General features: G+C 45.3%; 1 protein-coding gene across 2 annotated transcripts in view; it reads right to left on the reverse strand.

The window, feature by feature from the left end:
* The window catches only part of ARL15 (ADP ribosylation factor like GTPase 15), a 352,151-nt gene that overhangs the window by 273,575 nt on the left and 66,408 nt on the right, over positions 1-12,168 (reverse strand). The gene's annotated exons all lie outside the window — the stretch shown is intronic.

Raw genomic sequence — 12,168 nt, forward strand, 5'->3', positions numbered from 1 at the left:
TTTCCTTTGTCAATATCAGTACAGATATTAGCAAAGGGAATTTTTTTTTTTTTTTTTAATTCTTTATTTTTGGAATGACATTGTTATACATAGATGCGTTGAACCAGAAGTTACATGGCATATTCATCCGTTTATATTAGCTTAAACACATTTCGAGTTTCGGTTTGCATTTGAATATACCGCGTTTGTAGGTCAGGTGTAATTATTCAGGTTTGCATATATTCGCTTTTTGGTGTCATATTTTTACATTTTGCAAATAAAACATAGAGAGAACATAGTAAAAAGGAAGCATAGTAAACAGATATTGGTATCCTGCTAGGAGGGTCATGTCTATTGGCTAAAGTTCTCACTCCGGGTTCAGTGCACCTATTTATACACCTTCACACATTGCGGAGTGGTCGGATATGTAGGGTGCGTGACCTCCTGTGTTTGTGGATGGATAGACGAGGTCTGAACCCCATCCACAAAGTTATGCCGAAAAGGGGGCAGAGGGGGGGGGGGGGGGGGGAGGTTCCTCATGGTGGGGGTCGGAGCGCCGAGTAGGGGGGGTTCTCCTGGTGTCACCTTGGATTGTTGGGTCTGTAGGGTGGCCCTAGTATGGTCTCTTTTTTTTTTTTTTTTTTTTTCAATTCCCCAGTCTCCAGCCATCCATAATTCCCAAATTTTTTCGTAGGTTTTTATGTTGCCTCTCACTCGTGCTGTGAGGTTGTCCATAACCTGTATGTCTTTTATTTTTTGGATTACTGCATGTACCTGGGGGATTGCTGGTTTAAGCCACGCCTGCGCCATGGTAAGTCTGGCCGCCAACGTAATTTTATGTAAAAGTTTTTGTTCCTTTCTCGGCCAATCTTCAAGCGTTCTAGATAGCAGGAATACCCATGGGTCTACCTTTATTTGCCTATGGAATACTTGTCTGAGTAGGTTCCCAATATCCCCCCAGAAGGCCTGTGCTTTTGGGCATTCCCACCACATATGGATGTAAGTCCCTTTATGTCCACACCCCCTCCAACACAGGTCGTCCGGGGTTTTTTGCATGCGGTATAGTTTTACCGGGGTTGTGTACCATCTCAGCATGGTCTTGTATGCCTGCTCCTGTTGGGTGACACATACTGAGATAGCTTTGTTCGCATCCCATATTTCTCTCCAATCTGTGCCCTCTAGGGTCTCCTTTAGGTCAGTTTCCCATTGTGTGGTGTAGTGTAGGTCGCCCCAGTCGGTGCGGTTTGTGCATAGGTGAGCGTAAAGGTTTGTAATAAGTCCCTTAGGGGGATTTTCTTTGAGGCACATTCGTTCGAAACCAGTAGGTGTAGTTTTTGCTGCTGTTTTCGCTAGGTCGTGTTGTGCGAAGTCTCTAAGTTGGACGTATCTAAAAAAGTCTGAGGGGCCTAGCCTGGTCCTTTCCGTTAACTTCTCAAATGACACTATTTGATCCCCTTCATATAGGTGTATCGCCCTTTGTAGTCCCGCCTCCTCTATATTTTTGAAATCTCGGGCCCTCATTCCCGGTGGGAAAGCTCTGTTTCTCAACAGGGGCATCATTGGGGAGGGTGCCGTGGTTAGTTTATGTTTCAGGGCTGTAGTGTCCCACACCCGTAGGGAGTTTAGAATGGCTGGGCAAACAGTGCGTAGGATGGCCCTGTGTTCTCTGGGAAGCCAGATGTAGAATTGGGGTAGGTCGGCTCCCGTTAAACCGGATTCTAGGTCCGCCCATCTGCGGTCCCCCAGTGTCGAGTGCCACATGGCCACCTGTGCCAGTTGGGCCGCCTGGTAGTAGTTATAGAGATGGGGCAACCCCAGCCCCCCTCCGTCTTTAGGTCGATATAATGTGCTGCGGGCCACTCTGTGTCGTTTATTTTGCCAGATAAAGTCCCCAATTGTTCTCTGTTAAGGGGCCAGGTCCGTTTTTGTGACGGGGATGGGGAGGGCTTGGAAGAGGAAGAGGAGTCTGGGGAGGATGTTCATTTTTATCGTGTGGACTCTCCCTATCCAGGAGATAGGTTTATCTGTCCATCTGTCGAGGTCAGCGTTAAGAGTCCTAATAAGGGGGGTGTAGTTAGCCCCGTAAAGCTTTTGGGGATCTGCAGTCAGTTGTATTCCTAGATATTTTATGGCATTGTGTGTTATATGTATGTTGTGGTGGTTCCTTATGAGTGTCGTGTCATTAGCTGTCATAGCTATTGGGAGAGCAGCGGATTTGGACAAGTTGACCTTGTAACCTGAGAGGGCCCCGTATTCTGTTAGTTCTCTATCTAGAGCCTCCATTGAGTTCCCTGGGTTTGTAAGGGTGAGAAGGACGTCGTCTGCATATCCCGAAACTTTGTATGTTTGGTCGCCCACTGCGATTCCCTCTATGGATTTGTTCAATCTGATTGCCTGTAATAGGGGTTCTAATGTGAGTACGAACAGGAGGGGAGACAGTGGGCAGCCTTGGCGTGTGCCGTTGTGCAGGGTGATGGGGGTTGTTGTGGCGCCTGGGATCCGTATGAGTGCCTTGACATCAGTGTACATGGCTTGTATTGTTTTGATGTACGTCTCAGGGAATCGGAGATGTCGTAGGAGTTCAAACAGGTATATCCACTTAACTCTATCGAACGCCTTTTCAGCATCGAGGGAGAGGATGAGGGTTGGGGTTTGAGTAGTCGTCTGCGTCCATATTAGGTCTATGTTGCGTCTGGTGTTTTCAAATAGCTGGCGTTCGGGGATGAATCCTACTTGGTCTGCGTGTATTAGGTTATGTAAGTGTGGAGATAGTCTGTCTGCCAATATCTTGGCCAGTAGTTTCACGTCATGGTTGATCAGTGATATGGGTCTGTAGTGGTCTGGGTAAGTCGTGTCTTTTCCCGGTTTTGGTATTAATACTATGTGGGCCGTGGACATATCTGGGTCGGGGCATCCGCCCTGCATCAGGTGGTTGAACCACTTTAGAAGGTGGGGTGTCAGTTCCTCTCTATATGTCTTATAATAGCTGCCGTCGTATCCGTCCGGACCTGGGGCTTTGCGTCCTTTAAGTCGTGATATGGCTCTGTCTATTTCTTCAGCCGTGAATTCTTCCCCCATGGTTTCTATTACTGAGGGGGTCAATTTTGGGAGGTCTATTTTGCTAAGGTATTGTCTGATCTCGTCCCTCATGCGTGGCGCTTTGTCGGCGTCCGTGGGTGTGTGGTTGTACAAGGTTTTTTAGAACTCTGTGAATATTTGAGCTATGTCTGTAGGTGCTGTCTTAATCTGACCTGTGCGATCCCTAATTGTCGTGATGTGTGTTTGTTTTGGTCGCGGGTGAAGAGTCCGTGCCAATAGCGTGTGCATTTTGTTGGCCTGTTCATAGAAAGTTCTTTTTGACCATGTCATTGCTTTCGCTACATCGTCTAGTAGGGTCTCTTTGATGTGGCGTCGGGTAGTCTGTATGGCCGTGAGTCCATCGGGGGTGGGGTTAGATTTGTGTCTCTGTTCCTGAGTATGAAGGTCCCGTAGGAGGGATTTTAGGTGTCGTGTTTTTAGGTTCTTTTTTCTGGTTGCTTCCCTAATGAGGGTACCCCTAATGACCGATTTATGGGCGGCCCATATGGTGGTGGGCGTCAGGTCCTGGGTGGTGTTCAGTTGGAAATATTCTACTATCTCTTTGCGTATAGTCTCTTTGATCATTGGATCCTGCAGTAGGGAGGTGTTTAATTTCCACTTCCATTGGGTTGCTGTGCAAAGGTTACCTAGTTCTATGCTTATGTCTGCATGGTCGGACCATGTGATAGATCCTATTGTGGACTTTGTGGTCCTTTGGATGGCTTGGTCGTTAACTAAAAAATAGTCTATGCGGGAATATGAGTCGTGTGGTGCCGAATAGAATGTGTAGTCGACCTCTCCTGGGTGGTGGGCTCTCCATACATCTATTAGACCCGTCGTGCTAATGAAATCGTATACCAATCTATCTTGTCTCCCTCTGCCATGTGAGCGTGGAAGTCCCCTTATAGTCCCCCTGTCTGTGGCTGGGCACGGAGCGGCGTTAAAATCGCCCCCCATTATAATCATGCCGTGTTGTAGTGCCTGCAGTTTGTCAGCCATTTGATCCCAGAAATCTCTGGATGGTTCGTTAGGCGCGTATATGTTTATAAGGTGTATAGTGTGTGCATATAACGTCCCGGAGACTATAAGGTATCGTCCCTCATTGTCTGTGTTGACCCCTGTGACCCGTAGTGGACAGCATTTGTGAATTAGTATAGCAACTCCATTGCGTTTGGAGAGTGCTCTAGCTTCGTATCCCGTACTGTATATGTGGTCTTTGAGTGATATACCCAGAGTCTTGGGTAGGTGGGTTTCTTGCAGGAAGGCGATGTCTGGGCCTAATCTTTTAAGTTCTCAGTATAAAAGCCTGCGCTTTTTAGGGGCGTTTAGCCCTTTGACATTTAGGGAGTTAATGCGAGTGGACATTGTGGTGTCTGGGGTGAGTGCGTGTGAGCAGACTTACGAGTGTTGTCATCCTGCTGATTCTGAGAATTTGTCTGTGGGGTGTCCCTGATCTTTGTTGCTTATATCGCCGGGGTTGAGACGTTCCGGCCACCATGAGGAGGGAAAGGAGGGGGAGGGAAAAAAAAAGTTTGTTAAACTGAACATATACATATTTACATAAACATAAACCGATAAAACTGTTAGAACATAAAAGGAAATTAAACCGTCTGGTCTTATCTCTTGCCAGACTTGTGTGGGGCGTCTGCATCAGTGCTGCTAGCCCACAATTGTTGGGTTTAGCGCACGGATGCATGGTCCCGGACTTGTACCAACTAGTCCTTTAGGCCCTAAGGTTTTAGCATGAGCACGCCTGCGGGGTTGTCTTCGTGCCTTGGCGATTTTGCCCGTCGGCCAGTGTGTCTCTTAGGGGAAGTGAATTTTGTCAGTTCTATGGGTTTTCTGGAACTGTTTCATCAGGCTTCCCTATACCCCGGAGTTACCCTACGTCGGGCGGGGGTGCGCGTTTAGCCTCCCTGCCCTGTGATGCACGTGTCCTTATTCTGGACCGCTGTGTGCGGTCGATGGGGACTGTGATTTGGATCTGCCCCCCCATTGCCCCGAAGCTTCTCCCGGTTCCCTCACCCAAAGCAATCTGGAATCTGATTCCTAGGTGGTGCGTTGCCTTTTCAGGCTGGTGGAGAGGCGTTGCTGCCCCCTGATCATGTAATTTACCCCTTGTTTTGTAATCATAGTTATTGTTATTCATATATCTATACATACAGGTGTATATCCTCATTTTTATTTATTTTTTGTCTATTTCTTTTTTCCTTTTTTTTTTTGTAATTTTTTGTTGGGGTGTATGAATTTTTCTCCCTTTTTTTTTTATATATTAATAATTTTTAAAATGTAAGTTTAAGTTTTTTTTTTTTTTTTTTTTTAAAAGATTTTTATCCCTTTTTTCCCTTTTTTTATTCTAGTTGGGTAACCCGGGCCACGTACTTGGTGCATCTAGAGGGGGGGGGGGGAGGGGGGAAGTAGGGCCATGGGGGCAAATACTTGCTCATATCGTCCCTGCATATTTCTCCCATCTGGGATTGTTAGTCCATGCGAGGTGGTTCTTGGAAGGTAGAATAATAATGTTCGGTAAATCTGCGCTGTGGGTCGTGTCTTTACTCCCCTGCCGTGTACCACTCTCTGGGTAGCTGTTGAAGGTCCGCCGGATTAGCGGTCTGCCATTGTAGGTTCGGTGGGGTTTGGATGTCCAGCTTTTGTAGAAAGGCCGTCGCGTCTCCATCAGGTGTTAGTATCTTCGGTCTGCCGTTCTTAAACGCCATGAGCTTAAAGGGGTGTCCCCAGGCATATTTTATGTTGTGATTTCTGAGGATGTCTGTGATCGGCCGCCACTCTCTGCGCCTCTGGAGGGTCGCTGGGGCCAGGTCTTGAAACAGGAGGATAGTAGCCCCTTTGTAGGTGATGGGGCCTTCTCTGCTGCGCTTCATTATGGTTTCTTTCGTCTGGAAGTGCTGGAAGCGCATGATGATATCTCTCGGCTGTTCATTGTCCGCTTTCCTGGTGCCCAAGGCTCTATGCACCCGATCAAGGTGCCACTGGTTTTCAGGGATGCCTGGAGCGAGGGGCTTTAAGATCGCCATAACAGTGTCAGACAGGCTTCCCTCTCCCTCTCTTTCCGGTAGGCCTCTCAGCCTGATGTTGTTTCGGCGGGAGCGGTTGGCTAAGTCCTCAAGCGCGTTTTCTGCTGCCATCAGCCGCGTGGTGAGGTTGTTTACATGGCTGGTTACCTCATTATGTGCTTTAATGGCAGTCTCCTGTCTTTGTTCCAGGGTGGCCGTGCGGTGTCCCAGTGCCGCAATCTCAGCTTTGACCTCCGCTGTGGATCTGCTGATTTCACCAGCCAGGTAAGCTTTAACTTCCATCAGCTTTGTGAGGATCTGGGAGGTTTCCCCCTGTGGTGAGTTGGGGCCCTGGGGAGAGTCCGGATGCGCCGGCGTCGATGAGGTCTTGGGGCTGTGACGGCCGCCATCTTGCCGATCTGGCTGGGCCGCGCGGGATGCTGCGAACATGTCCGCCACGGACGTACCTGCTTCCAGCGGCTTCTTGTTTGGTCTGCGCTGGTTCTTTTTTTCCATGCTGTTTTACAGGGTGCTTTTTTGGGTTGATTTTCGGCTCGTTTGTACGCTATTGTGTGCTGTAGGGCCTAAATTCGGCGGGAGCTCAGCTCACTTGCGTCCGCTCAGCATCGCGGTGAGCAAAGGGAATTTGATGTGAAAACAAAGTGGTATGTTGCTGACATCTACTTGCCATCTTCATTATAACAGCTTTCTATCCAACATTGAATATGCTATGACTAATGCAGTGCAATCAGTGCTGGGCAACTGACAGAGCACAGCACTGATTAAAATCTCATTGGGGTATGGTGGGAGACCAGCTATTGATACCTGGTTTCCTGGTGTCAGCAGGGATTTAACCCTGCTCACACCACATTGTAACAATGGGGATTTAAATTCCATTTACATCTCATTGCAGCGCTCACTTTGAGCACTACAAAGCATATTTCAGACTAATTCTATCCCAAGCTTATATAGGGGAACCCCATGTGTCCAAATCACATAACAGAGCTTCATTGGTACAAGCAGGGATTTAAAAGGGACACTATAGTCACCAGAACAACAACAACTACAGCTTATTGAATTTGTTCAGGTGAGTAGAATCCTTACCGTCAGGCTTTTTGCTGTAAACACTGTCTTTTCAGAGAAAATTTAGTGTTTACATTACAGCCTAGTGATAACTTCACTGGCCACTCCTCAGATGGCTGTTAGAGATCCTTCCTGGGTAATGGCTGCCTAAAATGCATCCATTTGCATTTTAGGTAATGGCTGCCTAAAATATGCAGAGTTAAAGCTTCAGGCTTGAATACAGTAAGATTTTGCTATATTTATGGAGGGATGGGGGGCCCAGGGGGGCTGGATGGTGGTTTTAACACTAAAGGGTCAGGAATACATGTTTGTGTTCTTGACCCTATAGTGATCCTTTAAAGGGACACTCCAGGCACCCAGACCACTTCTGCCCATTTGAGTGGTCTGGATGCCAACTCCCACTACTCCTAACCCTGCAAGTGTAATTATTGCAGTTTTTTTTATAAATTGCAATAATTACCTTGCAGGGTTAAGTCCTCCCCTAGTGGCTGTCTACTAGACAGCCACTAGAAGTCACTTCCTCCTTCATAGCACAGGAAACCTGTGCTAGAGCGTCGCTGGATGTCCTCATGCTGTGTGAGGACCTCCAGCGTCGCTCATTTCCCCATGGGAAAGCATTGAAATTATTTTTCAATGCTTTCCTATGGGGAGCGCTAATGCGCATAAGCGGCATTGACACACACCCCATGGCAGACGGACAGACACACACCCCATGGCAGACGGACAGACACACACCCATGGCAGACACACACAGACTATGCCAGTGGGATCCAGTAGGGGACCGGCTGGGGGATCGAGCAGGCGAGCGGCAAGTTGGGTGCTTGTGGAGGTACCTGCGCGAAAAGTAGGCAGGCGGCGAGGGAGATGTCATATTCTGGCCCCTGTCTCACTAAGCGGCGGGGGAGCAGGGACATCGCAGCTCCCTCGCCGCCTGCCTCCACTATCCAACTTGCTGCTCGGCTCCATACTTCTCCAGCTGGCCTCCCATATCCGAGACGCTAAGGCCAAATTCTTAGGCGCCACGGTGACCTGGTGCCTGGGATCTGTCGAGCCCTACCATATGCAATGGCTCCAGGCAAGAGGTCCTGCTGATACTGCTTGCCTAAAGTCTTAAAGGTTTTTTTTTTTTTTATTCAGATCATAAAACAATTATGTAAATTGATACCATCCCAAAGCTTTGCACATATTGGTATGTGTGGCAAATATGTCAGCCCAGATGCATATACACTTAGATATTTACACACATAGTTTTGAATAATCATGTTTGACATGATTATCCAGTGCGGTGCTTGTGAACACTGGGTGTCTAGTACTTTACTGCCCCAAAGCATGCATGCATGCTCCTATTTTCACAACAAAAATGAAAAGATGGCTGATTTTAACCTCTAACATTAAAGGGGCAGTAGGCAATTCTAAAAGAAGACTTCTAAAAGAGCATTGATGAATACAAACTAAGGAAAATAAAGTGGAATTACTCCTCTGGATGACCTGAAATGATTGTGCTTTAGAAGAATAAATGAGCGAGCTGCAATACACAAGTGTTTTTTTTTTCTTTTATTTACCATCATAATTCTGTTCTATTGTTTGAGCTTTATCTTGCTAAAGCCAACCAATAACTTCCGATCTCTACAATCAGAACTAAACAAAGTGTCTGCCTTCCTTTTGTGTGGAGGAACAGCAGCTGAAATATACGCTATTTCAAAAAATCTTTCCCACAATCCCATTAACGTCGTCCAGGCAGAGTTACGCAAATTTCTTGCCAGTGGTGTACCTGACATGGCATTTGTAATGAAGGGGTTACATTTTGGCCAAATTGTTCAAGCCTCATGATTGTATTTTTGCCTGCTAAACACAACTCTGTTTTGAACGTTAGAAGGAAAAAAATATATTTTCCTTGTTTACAGGTGTGCCCAGCTTTGGCATTGTGTCAGAATCCTCAAAAATTTGGAAAGGAATAAACGTAAAAAATTAATAGACTGTTAATATGTATGAGCTATGCTTTACTCTGTATTTAGGCTTGCCATTTCGCTTTTGGTAAAATGAGTTGTGTAACTCTGAAAGCAGCATAAAAAAAGTTGATATGTGTAATAAATTCTGTTAAAGAATAACGCAAAAGTCAATTACCTGTAAGATATAACTGCAAACTGCTTAAACGGAATGCAGTGCAGCTTCAAATCACAAAAAACATTCACATGGGATGGGCACATTTTATTTGACTACACATCATTGCATGAGTGCTTTGTAGACCTTATTACATGGATGGTACCATATTCTTGCCGTTGAATGTGTTTGATATCTATGCTGGCTTCCTGCTCTATTTTGTAGAACCTGAAGTCTCCATTTCATTCTGGAGATAAATGTTGAGCATCTCCAAGTAAATCTAAAATTAGTCAGTATCTTGGTTAGTTGAGTGCATATATAGAAATGTGGGGCTAACATAATCTATATCGGAAGAAAATAGGACTCAAAGCGGATTGTGTGTATGTTTGTGTGTGGGCTGCTCATATTATTTGTATGAGATTAGGGTTATTCTGCATTTCTCTGTATATCTAGCAGTGTGGGTGGCTTTGCCAGGTTCCAGTGGGGACCAGGCTGGCCGGGTACAGGTCAAGAACAGGAGCTGTAACATCAGCTATGGGCTGCTCTATTCCAGGGCAGATTCCCATTCACAAGTGCTGGGAGGAAGTGAGTGAGATCACGTCCTCTACGTGCTGCAATGCATAAATTGAGGGTTGTCCTTCACCACTTTTTCGTATTAGCAGGTAATATTTTTCCTGAAGATGGTCTAAATCCAGGATTATTTTGTGATATATTTTTGAGAGAATTGGATTGGTCACAAATAATAGTAAAGCATCTTCTCTGAAATAGGAAGTTTGAGCAATGTGAAATTTAGCATATATGTCCATGACTGGGCCCTCTACCAAGGTTGTTTACTGCAAGTCAATAACAAAACCAAAGATGGGCATCACAAGCCAGTGACCTTTAAATGGTCCTTCAATGTCATACAATTAGTTCACTATTGATCTAAGTCAGGGGTCAAAATTTCCACTCGCCAGTAGGCCCTGGCAAGTGAAAATGTAGCCCTGGTGAATAGAAATTCACACCTAGTGAGCAACTTTAAAAGGAAAACTATATGCTTTAAGACCACTTTATCTTAAAGAAGAGACATTGGAACCTGCAATTTCAGTCCCACAATATGGATCACTGCCATTTCAGAGATACAACAAAATTTACATTGCAGGGCTAATTACACTTCCAGTGGATGGCCTCCTGACGGCCACTAGATGGGGCTTCCGTACACTCAACAGAGTCAAACTCTGTGCTTTACTTCCATGTCCTCACCCACTGCATGAGGACATTGAACGTTCTGTCTGCATAGTGCAGGGCACTATTGGATTTAATACTTCTCAATAAGAAATATTTGTTTGACTGAGCGAGGTGCTTGCCGGTCATGAGCTTTTCATCCAATATGCTTCCGTAGATCACAAAAGATGGTAGGAACCATATTAAATAAATGTATTTGGGCACTATAGTTTCCCTTTAAGGACTCGCTAGTTGCCTAAGGTCTTAAATGTTAAGACCTGGTCAAAGTTACAACTTGTTTAAAGGAACACTATAGTCATCAGAACAACTACAGCATATTGTATTTGTTCTGGCGAGTAGAATCATTTCATTTTTTTGCAGTAAACACTGTCTTTTCAGATAAAAATGCAATGTTCACATTACATGCTAGGAATACTTCAACTGTCCACTCCTCATATAGCTATTTGATGTGGTTCCTGGGGCAGTGCTGCACAGTGTGCAACATTATCAGTGTACCCACACTCTGCATGGAGACACTGAACTTCCCTTTTAGAGATGAATTGATTCAATGCATTTGAATGAGTAGATGTGGATTTGCCAGGGCGGTGTTTGGCTTGTGCTGGCTCTGCCCCTGGATCTTCCTCCTTGACACTCTCAGCCCATCCAATGCTTTCCTATGTGAAAGCATTGTGATTGACTCAGACCACCACCTTTAATGGTGTCAGCCAAGCTGACAGATCTTGGGCACAGCCAGCAGCAGCAGACTACAATAAAGGTAAGATTTTGCTATATTTAGGGGAGCGGGGGGGGGGAGGGGGAGGACAACAACGACAGTGGGGCTAGATGTTGGTTTTAACACCATAGGGTCAGAAATACATGTTTGTGTTCTTGACAGTGTTTCTTTAACATATATTTACTATATAGCATAAGTACCGCTACACACAGGCAGGAGGGGAGTAGCACAGCTCTCCCCTCCTGTCATACACCCGGGAGGTACCCAGTCGGCCCACGGTCGAATGGGTCGTGGCTGCGACCGGACCCCATGAATGAGAGGCCAGGTTGCAGTTGCAACTCTTGCGACCATGGTAGGTACGCCACTGTTCAGATGTCATATTGCAAAAATATGAACAGACCCTAAAGGTGACAAATCTGTTAAGAAAAGGAAAATAAAAAACCACAACAAAAAACACTGACACTGAACTGCAGGTCCAGGAAATCCATGTGCTCAGCAAGTTACCAAATAAGAAATCGGTTTTCTTATTAAAACAGTCATGATACCTTGAAGCGAGTAATAGGTGTTAACCGTACATATTTGCTTACTGTGTTTAATTATATAACGTATGATATTAAGCCGATATTACAATTAAACACACATGTCCACAGCAAGTGCTAGCATCAAATTCTCCTATGACGCGCTTTATTCAAGATCATTCCATAAAACCAAAACCTCACAGCTTCAAGCGATACTAGGTTTGTTTTTTAGTACATGCTACACTGTATACTGATAGCATAATATTCATAAATAAAAATATAAAAAGAAGCAAACGTTTGGAGAAAAATTAACAAAACATTGCTTGAATTTGTAAAATAGTGATCTCAAAAATACCACAAGTGGCACACAAGATAAAACGTGTCAAAGAAGCATATCAAATCAGTTGCACATGAGATTATTTGCTTACATATAAATCATACAAAAACATACCTACAGATA

This window comes from Pelobates fuscus, chromosome 5 (assembly GCF_036172605.1).
Source record: "Pelobates fuscus isolate aPelFus1 chromosome 5, aPelFus1.pri, whole genome shotgun sequence".
Taxonomy (NCBI): Eukaryota; Metazoa; Chordata; class Amphibia; order Anura; family Pelobatidae; genus Pelobates; species Pelobates fuscus.